The following is a 15,830-nucleotide window of genomic DNA, read 5'->3' as shown; positions in this document are numbered from 1 at the left end:
TACGAACAGCCTGATCCACGTATGTTGGCAGAATGTAACTTGGAGTCCTCTAGAAAGCTTGTTGAAATATTAGTAAAGTATGCTGCAAGTGATCGAGAAGCTTTGCAAATTAAAATTGATGCCTTAAACGCCGAAATTAATATGTTGAATGCTGGTGACATAACAGTCAAATACAGAAATGAAATGACTGTACGTTTAACCCGTGAGGAGGAGATCATTAAAAAAAGAAAAGCCTACAAGTTCCATCGTGATAAGTTGGATTATGAACATGGGCAAATATTTACATTTTCAAAAAAATATGATAATGTTAAAGCTGCTAGGAAAACATCATCCCTCCTACCATCAACAAATGAGTCTAGTCAACCAGCACCAATAACAACATCAGTCTCTGATCTCAGCTCAGCTGTTGACAGCGAATCGGATAATGAACAGATCAGAGCTCAGCGTTTGGGGTTTCACAAATTCACCCTGGCGCACAAAGTAGATTGCTTGCGCCAGGACCGAAGGCAAACATTACGTGCCCGTGTTCAAGGTGCAAACACCGGCAAAAATGCAACAGCAAACGATGGGAGAGACGTAAACGTGCCAATGAACGAAAACACAAAGCAGACCAAGAGAGTAAGGAAACAATGGAGACACAAATAGTGCCCAATGATATGGAACTTGATTCACAAACCATCGTGAATCTTACCAACAATACTCTCTCAAAAAATGAAATGAAAATACTTTTGCTTGGACTCTCATTCAGCCCTAAATGTGATTTCAACTATGCGCAAACACGTGTTGATGTATATAAATATGTGCGCAAATTAAAACTGAGCAAATTCCATCTGCTTCAAAGCCAACATAAGACCAAAACCAATACAACTACTGGGATCATCAGCCCCTCCATACTTACAGCCGGTGACATGGAACTCCTCCAGAATCTTCATCAGTTACACAATAACAGTGATGATGCTGAAATGTCATCAAGCCAAGTGATATCAACAAGAGTTATCACAACTACTAGCTTTAAACCAAAGTCCACCTTCTGCCCAGTCATGCTCAGAGATAATATAGATGTTTTTCATGACAAATTGACACTTGAATTGAAAACTCTATACCAGAAACAACAAGTGGCAAAGAAGCGCTATACAAGCAGAGACAATGCATATTATCAGCTGATGATTAAACTACAAAATAACGACAATGTAACCATCAGGCAATCTGATAAGGGCGGAAATATCGTGCTGTGGCCAAAGAACTATATATGGAGGAGGCCATGAGTCAACTTAACGATAGAGACTGTTATAGACGTGGTGCGATGTTGGAGGTAAAAACAGCATGGAACAATGTTTATTTAAGTCTATTGCCACGGAAGAGTGCGGGCTTATTAACATCTGATGAATTCAAATATTTGAATAATGACCATCCTGTGATGTCTGTGGTTTACTTTATCCCAAAGATTCATAAAGATAAATGTAAACCACCTGGCAGACCCATTATATCAGCCTGCAACGGCATCATGGAAAATATGAGCAAGTATGTGGATTTTTATTTGCAGGATTTCGTGAGAGGTCTACCTTCTTTCATTTTGGACACAGTTGACCTATTAAGAAAACTTAATGACATTGTTTGGAATCCTAATGACTTGCTTATTTCCTTAGATGTTTCGTCATTATATACGAGTATACATCACAGGGATGGTCTCAAAGCTGTTGAACACTTTTTAAACACCAGACCAATCTGCTTTTATAAGCACAACAAAATGATACTAACCATGATTACTATGTGCCTGGAAAAGAACTTCTTTTTATTTCAGAACCAGGTATTTCAGCAGGTTCGGGGCGTGGCTATGGGGGCCTGTTTCCCCCCCAGCTATGCCTGTTTGCACATGGGGCTGTGGGAGGAACAGGTCCTCATGACTGCCTTTGAAGATGTTATGTCAAACAACATTATAAGGTGGTTCAGATATATAGATGATCTGCTAATAATATGGAAGATACAGAGGAGGCAGCCCTCCATTTTATTGAGCAAATAAATGACAACAATCTGAATCTTACATTTTCTGGTCAGATCAGCAAGGTATCAATTTGTTTCTTGGATGTTGAAATCTATGTTCACAATGATCAGCTTTATACCAGTCTCTATCGAAAATCCACTGCTGGCAATACCCTATTGCATACAACCAGTCACCACCCTGCTCACCGAATCCGAAGCATTCCGTATGGAGAAATGCTCAGGATAAGGAGAATATGTAACCTAGACTCAGATTGCTCAGCAGCACAGAATGAATGCAAGAATAGGTTCCTTAGAAGAGGTTACTCTATGGATATAATGAACAAAGCCATGACGCGAGCAAATGCATATGGTAGAACACAGGCACTGATTGAAAAAACTGGCATGATCGCAAATCAGGTACTTGAGACAACAATCAATCAATCAATCAAGACATTTGTAAAGCGCGCTACTCACCCGGAGGGTCTCAAGGCGCTAGGGGGAGGGGGGTCCGCTACTGCTCGAACAGCCAGGTCTTGAGTTGCTTCCTGAAGGAGAGGTGGTCCTGGGTCAGGCGGAGGTGGATGGGGAGGGAGTTCCAAGTCTTGGCTGCCAGGTAGGAGAAGGATCTTCCCCCCATGGTGGCTCTTCAGATGCGTGGAACGGCGGCGAGGGCGTGGCTGGTCGATCGTAGCTGGCGGGTGGGAGTGTAGAAGGTCAGGCGGTTGTTCAGGTATCTGGGGCCCAGGTCGTGGAGGGCCTTGTGTGCGTGGGTGAGGAGTCGGAACGTGATTCTCTTGCTGACGGGGAGCCAGTGCAGGTCTCTCAGGTGTCCGGAGATGTGGCTGTGTCGGCGGATGTCAAGGATGAGTCGTGCGGAGACGTTCTGGATGCGTTGGAGTCTTTTCTGTAGTTTGGCTGTGGTTCCGGTGTAGAGGGTGTTTCCGTAGTCCAGTCGGCTGGTGACGAGAGCCTGGGTGACCGTCTTTCTGGTTTCGGTGGGGTTCCATCGGAAGATGTTTTGGAGCATGCGTAGGATGTTGAAACATGATGCTGAGACGGCGTTGACTTGTCTGGTCATCGAGAGGGAGGAGTCCAGGATGAAGCCCAGGTTGCATGCGTGGTCCGTAGGTTTGGGTGCGCTGCCCAGGGTGGGGGGCCACCAGAAGTCGTCCCAGGCGGAGGGTGATGATCCCAGGATGAGGACTTCCGTCTTGTCTGAGTTCAGTTTCAGGCGGCTGTTCCTCATCCACTACGTCTTTCATCCCTTCGTGTAGGTTGGTTCTGGCGGTGGCTGGGTCGTTGGTGAGGGAGAGGATCAGCTGAGTGTCGTCAGCGTAGGAGATGATGTTGAGGTTGTGTTGGCGTGCGATGGCTGCGAGGGGGCTCATGTAGACGTTGAAGAGGGTGGGGCTGAGTGATGATCCTTGCGGAACGCCGCAGATGACTTTGGTGGCCTCGGATCTGAAAGGGGGGAGGCGGACTCTCTGCGTTCTTCCGGCGAGGAATGAGATGATCCAATCTAGTGCCTTCTCTTGGATTCCGATGTTGCTGAGGCGCTGTACTAGGGTGCGGTGGCAGACAGTATCGAACGCTGTGGAGAGGTCCAGCAGGATGAGGGCCGCTGTTTCCCCGTTGTCGAGCAGGGCTCGGATGTCGTCAGTGGCTGCGATGAGGGCGGTCTCGGTGCTGTGGTTAGCTCGGAAGCCGGACTGCGAGTGGTCGAGGGATCCGTTTGTCTCGAGGAAGGCGGCAAGCAGTCTGTTGACGGTCTTCTCGATGACTTTGGCAGGAAAAGGGAGGAGCGAGATGGGGCGGTAGTTCTTGAGGTCGGAGGGGTCTGCTGATAGCTTCTACAGGAGGGCGCTGAGTTTGGCGTGCTTCCAGCTCTCCGGGAAGGTGGCGGTGTTGAAGGAGCAGTTGATGATGTCCCGGAGTTGGGGTTCGATGACGGAGTCGGCCTTGTTGAAGACTTGGTGGGGGCATGGGTCGGTTGGTGATCCGGAGTGGATGGTGTTCATCGTGTGGATGGTGTCTTCGGTGCTGACCGGGGTCCAGGCGCGGAGGGTGGTGGTGGGGGTCGTCGGTTCGGTGGTTGGGTGCGTGGTCTGTGCGTCGAAGCGGTTGTGTATCTCGGCGATCTTGCGGTGAAAGAACGAGGCGAGTGAGTCGCAGAGGTCTTGTGAGGGAGTGATGTCGTTGTTTCCGGCGCCGGGGTTGGAGAGCTCTTTGACGATGCTGAAGAGTTCCTTGCTGTTGTGTGCGTTGTTGTCTAGTCGTTCCTTGAATGCTGTCCTCTTGGTGGTGTGGATCAGCTGGTGGTGTTTGTGGGAGGCGTGCTTGAGGGCGGTCATGTTGTCTGTAGTCGGGTTTTTTCGCCAGGCTTTCTCGAAGGTACGGCAGTTCTTCTTGGAGTTCTTGAGGTCATCGTTGAACCAGGAGGCTTTCTTGCTGCCGGGCCTGCTGGGATGGTTTTTCAGAGGTGCGAGGTCGTCAGCGCAGTTGGTGATCCACTGTGTGAGGTTGTTGGCTGCTTGGTTGGGGTCCGTTGAGCTGGCGGGAGGGTTCTGGCTCAGTGATGTGGTGAGCTGGTCAGGGCTCGAGTCGGGGTACCACGCGGGTGGACGGCGTCCCCCCACTTATTTTACCAGGTTTTTCCGGGTGGACGCCGTCCCCCCTGCCCAAAAGCTGGACAGCATTGTGTGAGCAGAGAGCCCGGGTGGGAGGGAAGTTTCCCGTAAATTACCAAAGATATGCTCATGAGATTCCTGTTGTGACGTCACTTCCGGTGACAGCGTCCCCCCACTTCTTTTCATGGGATTCCTGTTGTGACGTCACTTCCGGTGACAGCGTCCCCCCACTTCTTTTTTTAGGACTTGTGCCCTGGAGCTGGTCGATGGTGATCTTGTTCCAGCTCCTGCGGGGAGCCTGTTGCGGGTGGTGGTGAGTCGTGGTTCTTCTGAAGCTGAAGTGCACGCAGCTGTGGTCTGTCCAGTGGAGTCCGGTGGCGTGGCTGAAGGAGATGTACTTGCAACAGAACCACCAAGATTATTACTCACCTATAATAGCCAAAACAAAATCTTACGCAGGATGATTAACAGAAACTGGGCACTAGTAAAGAATGACCCAGTATTAGGTGGTATATTAACCAAGTCCCCCAACATAACCTTTAGAAAATCTCGATCTATGAAGGATATGTTAGTTAAAAGCAGTCCTGAGGTGAGGAGCTCTGTCAATTGGCTTGGTGCAAGTAAGGGTTTTATCAAATGTGCTGTTTGCAAAGCTTGCAAGCATGGTATAAATAAGACTGAATATTTAACACCTTTTAGTAGCAAACCTGTTCATATCACCAAGAAACTGACATGCAAAACCGAGTTTGCCGTTTATGTGCTGGAGTGTCCCTGTGGCCTGCGATATGTAGGTAGCACTAAGCTACAGGTCCACAAGCGGATACTCCAGCACATAAGGGCAATCAACAATGGTGATAGCACATACCCGGTTGCTAGACACTTTGGTGAGAGTCATTCCAAAAAACCAATGGATCTTAAATATTATGTCTTGGACTCGGTCCCTCCATTGAGAAGAGGGGGTGACCGGGAGGCATTGCTCCGCAAATTGGAGACAAAATACATTCTGGAGCTGGATTGTAAGACTCCGAATGGTTTGAACTCCAGTGAGGATTTTTGTTACATATCTATAAAGTCAAGGGTCTGTTCAAACTTCCTTAAAATTTGTCGCTGCCTTATCATTAATTGGTTTTAACTATTTCTGGTTTTAAATGATTTTGTAAGATTTTGCACATGTGAATCCTATGGGTTCATTAGGTGATATTTCACTCTGCACTTTATTTTTAGACAAACAGTGATCAGTACTTGTGCCCATTTGGGCAGTATTATGAATAATGTGTAATTGTCTAAATTGGGCAATGTGATGTATACAAACTAGGATCATGTAGGATGAGTAACATGCTTTTAATGATATAGAAAAAAGTTTACATTGGTTTTACTTTTTCTTAAAGCATTTTTTACCATCTCATTTGAAACAATTGGTTTTAAACATCGAGTAATTGCACTTTGTTTGTATATTTAATATTTATTTATTTAGTTATATTTATTGAATTGCAAATTGCTCATTTTGCACACATTTTATCCTATGACAGTTTACATCATTAAGAATCAACAACAACAGCCATTGAGCAGAGTAATAAGAGTATTTTGACTATGTCGACTATCCTATTGTCACGGATTGTTGTGCTATCACTTTAAAAAGGCTATGCCTGCCCCCTTAATGTGTCATGTGATCAAGGCCCCACAAGGGCTGAAACGCGTTATGGCTGGGTGCACGGGATGAAAATAAATTAATTGCACCATACCTAGGTTCGCTTTGTCTTTTTTCTGACGGAGAAGATTGAAAGAGACATTTCATCGATATATATATATATATATATATTCACAGAAAAAAACATAGGTTTCAGGGGTGTTATAGTTAGCTGGCCATTTCACTCGTACAAAACCATAGAAATTCCTCTGTTATAGTTAGTTCTGCTAACTAGAACTCGCGCGCCCGCAATGCACTGCTGATGATGTCACATATTGCATCATTCATGACATGTTCAGTGACATCGCTGATGACATCACTGATGACATCATCCAGTGAATGTGGTTTAGTTTGAAATTTTAATATGTATTATATTTTTAACAATCTGTATTGAAGATTGAGTGGATATATAACTGTCTGGATGGAGGATTTAGAAGCTGTCGGACTGTCTGTTTAAGTGAGTAATTTAAAAGTGTCTCACTTAATACATGGATTAGTAACTAAACTATGTGAATGTGTGCAGCACTGTCTCTGTTGTTGTATAACATGCTGCATCAGTTGGTCACTAACTACATGAGTGTGTATATTAGTTATTGATTAGTTGGGTGAGTATTTGTATGGGACACTGAGTTTGTGTGTGGTTGGATGGGGTGTGTGTAACTCTATGCATAGATGTGTGAATGGTTGATTGACTAGGTGTATAGGTTTAAGAGTGCATGTGGAAACAGTTTGGGTGACTGAGTGAATTTATTTGTGTGTTGGTGAGCGAATATATGTTTTAGTTGTACATCGTCAACAAAGTAAAAAAATAAAAGGCATTGTATGTGAGAGTTGGTGTATATAAATAAGTATGTGTAAGAGTCAGTGATTGTGAGAGTAACTATATGAATGAGTGTATAATTGTAATGGTGCTTATTTAACATATTAACTATGAGTTACTATGTGTTTGAATAAATGAGGTGTTGTTGGATAATTGGGTAAGTGAGTAAATGTAAGTGCGATTAATTTTTTTCATGAGTGAGTAGGATGAATGCATAACCGACTAAGATGACTGCTGATGTGTCAATGTCTATATATGTGTATAAGTGCATTTGATAGTGTTCTATTAATTAGTGACTGCATGTATAAATGATTCTGTTGTTGAATGGGTAGTTGTGTGTGTAGACTTAGGAATCAGTGAGTGGGTATGTAGTAACTGGTATTGGTGTTTCAATGGTTTCAAATATGGTACTCTGTATTTTACAGTGAGTGATGAAAGGTTATACTAGTGTATGATGAGGTGTATCGGATTGTCAAGTGGATGATGTCATCAGTGATGTCATTTGAGATGTCATCAGTGATGTCACTGACCATGTCATGAATGATGCAATATGTGACATCATCAGCAGTGCATTGCGGGCACGCGAGTTATAGTTAGCAGAACTAACCATAACGGAGGAATTTATATGGTTTTGTACGAGTGAAATGGCCAGCTAACTATAACACCCCTGAAACCTATGGTTTTTTCTGTGAATTTCTAAGGTTTTTTTAAATGCTAATTTCTAACTATAACGTCTCTACTACACACTCTCTACTACTCGCTCTCTACTACTCTCTAGTACTCTACTACTCACTCTCTACTACTCTCTATTGCTCACTCTCTACTTCTCTCTCTCTACTACTCTCTACTACTCTCTCTCTACTACTCACTCTCTACTGCTCACTCCCTACTACTCACTCTCTACTACTCGCTCTCTACTACTCGCTCTCTACTACTCACTCTCCACTAATCACTGTCTACTACTCGCTCTCTACTACTCTCTACTACTCACTCTCTACTACTCTCTCTACTACTCTACTACTCTCTCTACTACTCACTCTCTACTATTCACTCTACTTCTCTCTCTTACTCTACTACTCACTCTCTACTACTCACTCTCTACTACTCACTCTCTACTACTCTCTACTGCTCACTCTCTACTGCTCACTCTCCACTACTCACTCTCCACTACTCACTCTCTACTACTCACTCTACTACTCACTCTCTACTACTCACTCATCTACTCTCTACTAGTCACTGTCTACTACACACGCTCTACTACTTGCTCTCTACTACTCGCTCTCTACTACTCTCTAGTTCTCACTCTACTACTCACTCTCTACTACTCACTCTCTACTACTCTCTATTACTCACTCTCTACTACTCTACTACGCTCTCTCTACTACTCACTCTCTATAACTCTCTCTACTACTCTCTACTACTCACTCTCTACTACTCACTCTACTACTCACTCTCTACTACTCTCTCTCTACTACTCTCTACTACTCTCTATACTACTCACTCTCTACTACTCACTCTCGACTACTCTCTACTACTCTCTACTAGTCACTCTACTACTCACTCTCTACTACTCACTCTACTACTCTCTACCACTCACTCTCTGCTACTCTCTCCACTACTCTCTACTACTCACTATCTACTCTCTATTACTTGCTCTCTACTCTCTACCTTTCTACCTCTCTCTACCTCTCTCTCTACTACTCTCTACCTCTACCTCTCTACCACTACACCTCTACCTCTCTCTACAAGCACACATATGCACATATATATATGCATATATATGCATATGCATTTATATATGTATGTGTGTACATATATATACATACATACATATATAAACATATATATATATCATCTGCATATCTATATAAATATAAATGCATGCATACATATACATATACATATATGCATACATATGCATGTTATGTACATGAAAGTTTGAATAACACTAATACAAGCAAAGCTAAAAAGCCACCTAATTACAAACAGAATTGCTCTAACTTAAACGAAGGGAGAGACGGATTGCATTTTCAATGCTTGTTTACTTTGTTTCCTTCAAGAAGGCATTCAGATGTGTCACACATATGCCATAAATTCGGAATGTTAGCACTCTAGTTGCTTATTAGATCACTGTAGTAAAGCTACTGCTCACCAGGGAAGTCTGCTGCTGGCATTGAAAGTGCATGTTTCAGTCTGCATGTCAGAATTTTTTAATGAAATAGAAGAGGATTTGAGAAGTCACTCAAAATGTGCCCTAATTTTTCTTTTTTCCGCACTAATCATAATTTCTATGGCAAAATGAACCCCCTCATTGTGTTCCTTTTAAATTAAACTACTCACTCTCTACTACTCACTCGCTACTACTCTCTACTACTCACTCTCTACTACTCTCTATTACTACTCTCTACTACTCTCTACCACTCACTCTCTACTACTCTCTACTACTTTCTCTCTATTGCTCCCTCTACTACTCTCTACTACTCACTCTCTACTACTCACTCTCCACTATTCACTCTCTACTACTCACTCTCTACTACTACTCTTTACCACTCACTCTCTACTACTCTCTCTCTACTACTCACTCTCTACTACTCACTCTACTTCCCTCTACTACTCACTCTCTACTACTCACTCTCCACTACTCACTCTCCACTACTCACTCTCTACTACTCGCTCTCTACTACTCACTCTCTACTACTCATTCTCTACTACTCTCTCTACTACTCACTCTCTACCACACCTCTCTGCTACTCACTCTCTACTACTCTACTACTCTCTACTACTCTCTTTTGTACTCACTCTCTACTACTCTCTCTACTACACACTCTCTACTACTTGCTCTCTACTACCCACTCTACTACTCACTCTCTACTACTCCCTACTACTCACTCTACTACTCACTCTCTACTACTCTCTACTACCCACTCTCTACTACTCCACTACTCTCTACTACTCACTCTCTACTACTCCCTACTACTCTCTCTCTACTACTCCCTACTACTCACTCTACTACTCACTCTCTACTACTCTCTACTACTCACTCTACTATTCACTCTCTACTACTCACAACTACTCACTCTCTACTACTCTCGCTCTACTACTCACTCTACCACTGATTCTCTACTACTCTCTACTACTCTCTCTGCTACTCACTCGCCACTACTTTCTACTACTCACTCGCTACTACACTCTCTACTACTCACTCTACTACTCACTCTCTGCTACTCTCTACTACTTACTCTCTATTACCCACTCTCTACTACTCACTCTCTACTACTCACTCTCTACTCTCTATTACTCATCCTCTACTCTCTACCTCTCAACCTCTCTCTCTACTACTCTCTACCTCTACCTCTACCTTTCTACCTCCACACCTCTCTCTACCTCTCTCTACACGCACACATATGCACATATATATATGCATATATATGCATATGCATTTATATATATATATACATACACATACATATATAAACATATATATAATCTGCATATCTATATAAATACAAATATAAATGCATGCATACATATACATATACAGATATGCATGTTAAGTACATGAAAGTTTGAAAAACACTAATAAAAGCAAAGCTAAAAAGCCACCTAATTAGAAATAGAATTGCTTTAACTTAAACGAAGGCGAGGCCTATTACATTTTCAATGCTTGTTTACTTTGGTTCCATCAAGAAGGCATTCAGATGTGTCACACATTTGCCATAAAATCTGAATGGTAGCACTCTAGTTCCTCATTAGATCACTGTAGTAAAGCTACTGCTCACCAGGGAAGTCTGCTGCTGGTATTCAAAGTGCATGTTTCAGTCTGCATGTCAGAATTTTTTTATGAAATAGAGGAAGATTTGAGAAGTCAAAATGTGCCCTAATTTTTCTTTATGCCGCATTAATCATAATTTCTATGGCAAAATGAACCCCCTCATTTTGTTCCTTTGCAAATTAAATGTTTTAAGTGTTACCACTTTATTCCAATCAAGATGGCTTCAGGAGTGCCATACTTTTGTCATACGTAAGACTGTTAGCGCTCTAGTTGTTCTTTAAAACACTCTGGGACATTCTGTCATTGGGCTATACTTGGGCTACATCTGGGTGATATTTGTGCTACATTTGGGCTCTTTTGTCTTTGGTGGCCATCTTGGGAGACTTATTTGTTATGAAGTTTCCTAATTTCCTCATTTACTACAGTCTCCTCAGTAGGAATACTTTCAGTTTTTTACTTTGATTCCATCAAGAAGGCATTCATATGTGTCACAAATTTGCCATAAATTCAGAATGTTAGCACTCTAGTTGCTCATTAGATCACTGTGGTAAAGCTACTGCTCACCAGGAAAGTCTGCTGCTGGTATTGAAAGTGCATGTTTCAGTCTGCATGTCAGAATTCTTTAATGAAATAGAAGAGAATTTGAGAAGTCACTCAAAATGTGCCCTAATTTTTCTTTCTGCAGCACTAATCATACTTTCTATGGCAAAATGAACCCCCTGTTTTAAGAGTTACCACTTTATTCCAATCAAGATGGCTTCAGGTGTGCAATATGTTTGTCATAAGTAGAACTGTTAGCGCTCTAGTTGTTCTTTAGAACACTCTGGGAAGCTGCAGTAGAACACAAAGGAATCAACTGACAGTCTCTGCCCTTGTTGGATGTACATGTTTTACTGAGAATGTCAGACTTCATTCTCACATGACTGAGAAAGGTAATGTGAATTTACAGAAAATATGCTCTCAGTTTAGCTTAAAGATCACCTTCCAAACCTCTGAGGGAAAAGCATGAGAAAATAGTTTTCTCTCAAACATGATTCATGATATCCCAGCAGAAGGCTTTTTCACATGGTAAAATCACCTTAGAACATACCACAATTCCTAAAATGAGTATGGTACCATCAACAAATGATTTATAATGTAACTAAGGTCTTAAAACCTTCTATTAACTGCAATGCTTTTTAATGAGGTGCTATCATGTATATTGGTCCCAAGATGGCTGCCAACACTTCTTGGATGAAGTGCTGACAGCCAATCAGATCTCATGATGAGATGTGTGGTTAAGCTCCGCCCAGATATATATGTGATTTTACTTTTGATTTTCTCAGGAACTACTGAACGGATTTACACCATTTAAGCAAAAGGCACGACTCTGAGCCAAGGTCTACCTTTCTGCCAAATTTGGTGTAATTCCGTTTAGCAGTTCGGGCTGTAGCTGCGGCTAAAGGTCCTATGGCAAATTGCATGGGGAAAACACGTTTTGGGACCCCCCTTTTTTCTCAGCCCCCGCTATACAAATCATCCCGAGACTTTCAGGATAGGAGCAGACAGGAGCTGGCCAAAAGTTTTGAAAATTTTGCGAAGATTCATCAACGGGCGCCAAAGTTATTCCAAATAGAATGTTACGAATTTCCTATGGAAAATAGGTCCTAACTATAACTATCTACTGGCAACCGCCAGTAGGTAATATATAGCGAAGACTCCTCCATCAAAGAAGCCAGAGGACACAGCGGGGAGCTTTAGGGAAATGCTTTATTAACTGCTTGCTGGGCATAATGCATTTTGGCGTGTGCCTTCCTCAGATCCCGCTAGCTTGACAGGGAAACTCCTCTTTCCTCCCTTGATATCCTGTGGTCCTCCTAATGAGGGAGGTCAGCTGGCTTCTTCTAATCAGTTGCAGCTGCAGTACGATGTTAGTGAACTGCAGCTCCCATGATGCACAGTAGGTACAGTTTTGGATAGCGAAGGGGTAAAATTACTATTCCCACTCCAGTGAGTAAAACAGTAGGGAGAGTCTTGGATAGTAGAGGGGTAAAATGTCTATTCCCAATCCAGTGAGTGCAACAGAAGGGAAAGTGTTCGATAGCGGACGGGTAAAAATGACTATTCCCACTCCAGTGAGTTCAACAGTAGGGAAAGTGTTGGATAGCAGAGGGGTAAAAACTACAATCCCACTCCAGTGAGTGCAACAGTAGGGAAAGTGTTGGACAGCAGAGGGGTAAAAATTAATATTCCCACTCCAGTGAGTGCAACAGTAGGGAAAGTGTTATATAGCGGACGGGTAGAAATTACTATTCCCACACCAGTCAGTAAAACAGTATGGAAAGTGTTGGATAGCGGAGGGGTAAAAATTACTATTCCCACTCCAGTGAGTGCAACAGTAAGGAAAATGTTGGATAGTGGCGGGATAAAATTTACTATTCCCACTCCAATAATTGTAAAAGTAGGGAAAGTGTTGGATAGTGGAGGTGTAAACATTACTAATCCCACTCCTGTGAGTGCAACTGTAGGGAAAGTGTTGGATTGCAGATGAGTAACAATTAATATTCTCACTCCAGTCAGTTCAAAATGAAAAACAAACAACATGTTAACAAAAATATTCAAAAAACAAAACAAATGAAAACATATATACATATGTTAAAAATTAAAATACAAATATATTTAATATTTTAAAAAAACATATTATAATGTTAAATACATATGACAAATACCTACAAATATTACATTAAATAAAATGAAAAATTATTTAAAAACAAATAAATATATTTAATTAGAAATTATTTAAAAACAAAGCATAAATTATTACATAAATGTACTTTGTTATTTCCTACCCTATAACACCACACAATTCACAACCCACATATATATATTTTTTTAAATGTAATTCCTTAATTAACAATTATTTACCAATTAAAGAAATAATATTAATTAAAAAACAAATTAAAACTCCCAAAAATATTTTACTTTCCACACTTTACCCCTATAATCCCCACAACCCACAGCTAAAATTAAACTGTAAAAAACAAAATTACACATTTAAAACTTATTTTCAATTTAAAAAACTAATAGTATTTAACACCTCGTTATAAAGTAAGTAAAATTAATTTACTCCTCACACTGTACACCTATAACAATAAAACACAAAAAAATAAACAAATACCCTAATTAAATACAAATTAATTAATGATCAACTAATTTTTAATTAATTAAACATAAATTACTTCCCACACTTTACCGCTATAAACCCCACAACCCACACCTACAATTAATTACACAACTTCCCTATTTAATTTTCAATTTATTATTTTTAATTAATAACTAATTATTAATTGATGAAACACAAATTACTTCCCACCCTTCAACTCATAAACCCCACAACCTACACATAAAATAAATCACACAATTACCCTAATTAATTATCAATTATTTAATATAAATTAACAACTAATTATTAATTAATTAAACATAAATTACTTCCAACCGTTTAACCCTAGAAACCCCACAACTCACATCTAAAAAACATTACACAACTACCATAATTATCAATTATTATTAATTAACAACCGATTAATAATTCATTACAAATTACTTCCCACAATTAACAATATAAAATCTAAATTAAATAAATAAAAAATAATAATCAATGTATGATCATTAAATTACTTCCCACTCTATTCCCCTATAAACCCACAACCCGCTACGGAACTAAAATATGCTAAATGTAATTAATATAAAATTCATAACTACTAAAAATCTAACACATATATTAAAAAACATAAACAATACTTATACAAAAAATATACATCACATACATTTAAAAATATAAACTAAAATACATAACCCTAATTAAAAAATCGATATTTTAAACAATTATATTTTTGCTAATGATATTAATGCCTTCGATATTTTTTTTAATTATATTTTTTACCTTAAATGTGATATTCTTGACCACGATATTCTTGCTGTCCATATTTCTGAATCATGATATTTCCAACTCGATATTTGTGTAAGTCGACATTTCCAACTCGATATTCTTTCTCAACTCCCCTACATCTTGTGGAGAAACAGGAGTTTGGACTTTTAAGAGGTTAATAGAAAAAAAAAGGTTGACAAAAAACTCTATGAAGCATCTGTACTTTGTAGAAATGACCAAGAAAAGAATAAATGACTTAGGGCCTCATTAGGATGGCGGTCGGAAAACCCCCCCGACCTCAGGTTTGCGTAAATTAACTGCCCGCAGGTACAGCGGCCAAACCGGATTAGGATGCCCTGCTTGAAACATCCTACCGCGGCGGTCGGATTCCAGGTTTCACAAGCGAAAATGCTGAAAATCTGTCCGCGGCAGTCGGATTTGCTGCAGAAAGGCCAAAGACCACCGTTTATCCAGCGGTCCCAAACACATGGAGCTATCTGCAGTATTGCCTCCGCCATCCCCTTATAGCAGGATTCTCTGCAGCGGTGTGATGGGCAGTTTGAGGCATCGTGATATGACCAGCGGTATTCACCGCATTCTGCACGGCGGTAATTCTCTTATTGGCTCCATCCGCTACCGGTGCGGACGGAGATTTCTGGCGGAACCACAAACACTGCAGCAGATGGGAAATGAGCTATCAATGCCCATCATAATACGGCGGTCGCAATGACCGCCGATGGAAAAGGGAATTTTCCGCACCCACTGCGCCCGCGCCCGCCATCCTAATGAGCGCCATAATGTGATTAAAGTATGGACATATTATATAAATACAATGGTTCTGTAGGGAACCATTGTATGTATATAATACGCCCACCCAGGTTCTGAGGGACACCGGTTCACCCCATTATTTTTGCTTAAAGTATGGACATGGCATGCAAATACACTGATGCATGAGGACTTTAATACTGCATGTTGTCACCTCAGTCAGAATTCACATGGTAATTTCCTCATACTGAGAATCTTGTGTCATTGAA

This window comes from Triturus cristatus, chromosome 11, assembly GCF_964204655.1.
Source record: "Triturus cristatus chromosome 11, aTriCri1.1, whole genome shotgun sequence".
NCBI classification, from domain to species: domain Eukaryota; kingdom Metazoa; phylum Chordata; class Amphibia; order Caudata; family Salamandridae; genus Triturus; species Triturus cristatus.
The sequence above is the reverse complement of the archived record's forward strand: the minus strand, read 5'-3'. Positions refer to the sequence as shown.